The following is a 6,000-nucleotide window of genomic DNA, read 5'->3' on the forward strand; positions in this document are numbered from 1 at the left end:
GTTGTTGTTGTTGTTGTTAATGTTGTTAATATTTTTGTTATTGTTATTGTTAATGTTATTGTTAATGTTAATGTTAATATTATTAATTGCACAGTCAGCAGATGTCCAGGCTAGGTTTGGCATTTTTGTCTACCTATCGAGTTCTTACCAAGGACCTGGAATAGGCAAATCTAGATGTTTGACAGTGTTATAGATATTGATGAAGATGAAACTGTTGTTTTTATTGTTATTAGTATTAGTATTATTATTGGTTTAGTCTTCAATTCAATTCACAGTCTGGTAAAAACTTAAAATTTCAAGTCTAACCAAGGACCTAGGAGCTGTTAAGATTATTATTTGCCTGACTCCTGATGATTCTGAAACTTGGCGATGCCATTATTGAAAACCACTAAGTAAAATGCTTTCTAGTCATCCAACTTATGTCCTTTTAAAGGACCCATTGCAAGTTGTGTTTCTGATGTCATGAAAGGACAACAAATTGTGAATTATCAAATATTCATCACTGAGTTGACTGAAATTTTTACTGTCAGGGAGGAGGAGACATGTTCTTGGAATCTTATACCTTAAGTGCCCAAAGAAGTACAAGGTCAGACAGAGTTGGCTTGCTCCATATCCCATCAATTAAACAGTGTCGTCTTATGGAATCCAGGAAGCATGCCTACTCTATAGCTGCATTGCCCAGTGGAACAATCTCTACTTCATATTGGTTTGGGCCCAACCCAGCTGGCTTTTAGGAATGTCTTGAAGAAATGCTTCTTCTCCCAGGCATTGAATAGGATGTTATTTTGAGCTTGTTTTAATTATGTGGTATGTTTGTTAATGTGTTTGGCATAATGTGTTTTACTGCTTTTTTCCCCTTACTGTGATGTTTTTAATCCCAATGTTGGTTGGCAAGTGGGTGGCCATGAGTGGCCATATAAATTGAAGGAATGTATGAATGTATTGCTTTGGCTACCAGAAACACAAACCCACACAACTTTCAAATAAAAGAATACACAACTATAGCTAGCAAATAGCTGATTCAATCAGATGGACCCAAGCAGAACAATTGACAAAATTAAGTTATTCTGTCTTTGTGAGAATATAGATCTGGAAATCTATAATCTCACTATGCCAATATTCATTTATTGTGGTTTTGCAAATATTTATTATACTCCAAACTAAGTTTATTTTTTATAGCAAGTTCATATTGAAGGTATTCAGTTTATAAATACAGTAGCTATGCAAACAAAGACCTCGTGAATTTGAAACAGATGTGATTTGCAAAATGATAACTGCGATGATGAAATGATGAGTAGATTTTAAGAAATATATAGAACAATGAGGAAAGGAGTATTGTAGTTTACTTGAACAGACTTTTGTTAATCCCAATATTCCCATCTCAATAATATAAGATATCATATTGTGCAACAAGAGGGCCTTGGAATTTCTATAGATCAAATAGTCTCTAGACTTCATTGAATGCCAGAAGATTTTAGGGTTGATGTGGACTGGTTACAGTCCTTACTCCACATGGAAGAATCTAAGCTCAGCAGGATAGTTTAGCATGAAATGATAAGTCACTAATAGCATTACAGGAATGACAACTCAAGCTAAGGCAGTTTGATGGTTACAGAACAGTTGAGAATCTCAAAAACAAATTTAAGCTTCCATAACCAGACCAATTACTTAACCAAAGACTCTTGAAGAATCATTTCATAGCCTCTTTTTTTAATATTTAACGAGTCATGGAAAATGGCTATATTGCCAGGGAACTGGAATTTGGTCAGTATCACCTCTGGCTTCAAAGAGGGGGGAAAGAGGATACAAATGAACACAGACTAGTTAGCTTGATATCACTACTAGACCAGCATTTGATTAAGCATTTAGAAAACAATCCACTGCTTTCCAGGAACCAATGGAATTTCTCAATAATAAATCATGTCAAACCAATCTAATCTGGCTATCCTATCAGAAAAGAAGATGAGACTGGTTTGGAATAATGGGCCAGCAAGATGAATTTCAAAGGACCGATACAGAGTCTTAACGTTAGGAAAAGTAAAAAGGCATTGGGTATAGAAATATGCAGGGATGGGGAATTCTGGGAGTTGAAGTCCACATAGTTTAAAGTTGCCAAAGTTGAGAGAACTCTATGTACTATGGAGAAAAGAGAAGGAAAAAGCCTTGGCCATGGAACTGTTGCTTTTGGAGGTGACCCTGAATCTGAATTAATGACTAGTTTTTGCCTCAGAATGAAAGATCTACAACAAGCGAAATACTAATATCCAATTGTTTATTATTCAAGTGGCATTTCCATTTGCAAATTGTTTTTCAATGGTTAATATGTGCTCTGTCCCAAGCTGAAAAGATTGAATGGAAATAAATTTCAGCAGAATAACTGCACTGTGTAGGGGGAAAATCCATTGCACTGAAGTTGCTACAGCAGCACTTACATATTTATTTAATGTATTTATAGGGTCACCCATCTCATAGGCATGATTCTGAGAAACCAGCTGTTAAAAACAGAATATAAAAATGTTCTTTATTTTTTTAAAAAGCACCCAATTTAAAACAAAAACAACATAAAAACAACAGCAGGGAGAACACAAAGAAATGGGCTCCACCTATACCATCAGGATCCCGGGCTTGATAACACAGCCAGGTTTTCAGTATCTTGCAAAAGGCCAGCAGGGTGAGAGGGCAAATCTTATCACTTGGAGCAAATGATGAAGTTCCTTAGGGTGGGTTCCACAACAGAAAAGTCACTCTTCCTGGGCACACCCAGAACGTGTGAAAAAGGGAGCTTAAGCTTTAGGAGCTTAAGAAGACCACTAGCAACTCCTTACTCAGCAATAGTTACTGTGGCTGAAAAGTTATTGAAATTCAAGGCTGCATCAAAATAATTCTGGTGTCCAGATCACAAATAATGATGTTGATCTCGTTTGCCTTGGTCAGAATTCATCTCTAAGAGTATGTCCACTACTGCTGAACTAGACAATGTCCAGGGAGCAATAATATTGATAAGCAATGTGGAGATCATACTTGGTCATGAATAATTGAAATATAACTTGGAAAAGAGGTGATTTAAGAGCAATATGATAGATATCTTCAGAGCAGTGGTGGGATTCAAAATTTTTTACTATCGGTTCTGTGGACGTGGCTTGGTGGGCATGGCATTGGTGGGCGTGGCTTTGTGGGCATGGCAGGGGAAGGATACTGCAAAATCCCCATTCCTTCCACACCCCACTAACCTGCTTTCTAGCTCTGTTCTGTGCAGGGCAACAAAAGACGACCCAGCTAATCAGCTGGGACTCAGTAGGCAGAGAATAGATGGGTGCAGGGCCAGTCAGAGATGGTATTCCAAACTACTCAAAATTTCCGCTACCGGTTCTCCAGAACTGGTCAGAACCTGCTTCAAAGGTTGTAGTTTAAAAGTAAGGCTCTGAATCAATGAAGATGAATGATAAAAGATCAGGTTTAACCAGAAAAATTCTCTTCAGATTATTAATTCTTCATTAGTACAACTTACTATGTACAGGTAGTCCTCGACATACAACCACAATTGAGCCCAAAATTTTGTTAAGTGAGTTTTGCCCCATTTATTTGTTAAGTGGATCACTGCTGTTGTTAGTAACAGAGTTGTTAAGTGAATAGGGCTTCCCCACTGCCTTTGCGTTCAGAAGGTCACAAAAGATGATCATATGGCCTTGGGACATTGCAACAATCATAAATATGTACCAGTTGTCAAGCATCCAAGTGTAAATCACATGACCATGGGGATGCTGCAATGGTCATAACTGTGAACAATGGTCATAAGTCACATTTTTCAGTGCTGTTGTAACTTCAAATGGTCACTAAATACATGGTTGTAAGTCCAGGACTACCTGTATCTTGGATGGAGGTAGATCCTTCTTCATGAAGGATATTGAAAGAAAGCCATCTGCTTGAAGAATCACTGAACACTGATAGGGCAAGAATGGATCTAAGGAAGAAGTGGTGTTCAGCAGGTTCTGACCAGTTCTGAAGAACCGGTAACGGAAATTTTGAGTAATTTGGAGAACTGGCAAATACCACCTCTGACTGGCCCTGCCCCCATCTATTCTCTGCCTCCCAAGTGCCAGCTGATCGGCTCTTTTGTTGTCCTGCACAGGAGAACAGAGCTGAAAAGCAGGTTAGTGGGGTGGGGAGGGAATGGAGATTTTGCAGTAAGCTTCCCCTGCCACGCCCACCAAGCCAAACCCACAGAACCAGTGGTAAAAAAAATTTGAATCCCACCACTGATCTAAGGTACTTTATCTTTGGGGTTATCCCAGTGATAGTTTGTTCTCATCATGTTGTTCTATAGTATTAGAATGAATAAGGTTCCCCCCAAAGGTCAATTTAAGGAGAAAATAGAAAAGCAAGATGTACAAGTAATAAAATCACTTCTGCTTCTAATTATGTGCAACTTCCTCCATCTGCTAAAGAAAATATGGTACTTTGAACATTTAAATAATATGAGGCAATATTTCGAGAGAAGGAAGAGAAATTATGAATCACATGGAAGTCTTATGAGGTAATGCAAACTAGAATCACTTCACACATTATATCCAGCCAGAAAGTTTGCAAAGCATTATTCATTAATGTGGGCAAGTTAAATAAACACAAAATGGTTCTGAATATTCTGCTTTGGAATGTTGTTATGAATAGAATAACCATATTCCACTCATCTGAAAGACGGTTGCTGGAAGGGTGATTTTTTTTTTTCCGGTTCCCAGCAACTAGCTACTAAATGTTAGGCAACAGATGAGGGCTATTTGTAAATCAGTGGGATGAAATATACAATACAGATGAGCAGAATCACAGTTCGACATAGATAATGAAACTGTAGGTGTTTTTGAAAAAAATTGGATTGCCAAGATTTGTTCCCATGCTTTTACCCATGTCCTGATGCAGAAACTAAGTAGGGGAAGCATTCGCTAGTAACATTTTGAGGGAGAAAAAGAAACAAGAATATTACCAATTACAACTGTAGAAGGTTCAGAAAACCTGTCTAACATGGCTATTCACGGTTGAAGATGACACTTAAATTATTGCATTGGGAATGTGTACGATGTACAATGTGTACTAAGTCTTCTTGGCCTTGGTTTACTTCATTGGAAAAAGTTTGAATGTCTTAACGAATGTAAAAGAATTATTTTGCAGTAAAATTAGTCTTCATGGGATTTTGTTGGTAACACCCATAGCCTTTGCCTATTGCTTTATTTACAGAAAGGAGGATGGAGATCAGGATGTAAGTGATAAAAAGAAAGTCAGTCACAGATTCCTAGCAACTGAGACAAAATTAGGACATAAGCGTTCATCAGGATTCTTCCTGGAAGGCAATTCCTGGCCAAAGGGTCCATGTCATAAAGACAGAATGTCCAGCTGAAAAGGTATTGCTGTTTCTGTTCTGTCGCCAGTAAAGAGACTCGGAGACCGGAGTTGAATTCAGCTCTTTAATAGTAACCAATAACTTCAACTGCAGTCGAGCCGCGGCAGCCCTTTTTATAGTGGCTGCTCGCGGCTCGCAACCAATGGCATTTATTTAAACTTCCCGCTGCTTTAGGCGGCCAATCTGACACTGTCGTTATTAACCAATCGTTTCATTGCATTAACTAACCAATAGGACTATCATCCTAGAAGTGTCTATTTGAATACACTACAGTTTCTTTTACACCCCACTAATCTTATTCATCAAAGTTTTCAATTAACAAACAAACACATAAAAAATCTACTAGAATTCCTACCTTTGATTCTTGCAGAAGGACAATAGCCTAGTGATACATTTTTCTCTCCTATTCTCTACAAGTGAAAAACCACATTTTTCCTGTAATGAGGCTTAAGAAGACAAGTCACTTCCACAGTCATAAAATGTAAGGGGCAGCTGCAATAATCTCTGGTTAATCCCCCTTTATAAGTAACTCATGGTATGAATGCATAGTATAAAGGCAGCTATAAATGCACATGACTATTATACTTAATTCTCCTATAATTAGGTGT

This window comes from Pseudonaja textilis, chromosome 5 (assembly GCF_049901715.1).
Source record: "Pseudonaja textilis isolate UNSWEBS1 chromosome 5, rPseTex1.2, whole genome shotgun sequence".
NCBI classification, from domain to species: Eukaryota; Metazoa; Chordata; class Lepidosauria; order Squamata; family Elapidae; genus Pseudonaja; species Pseudonaja textilis.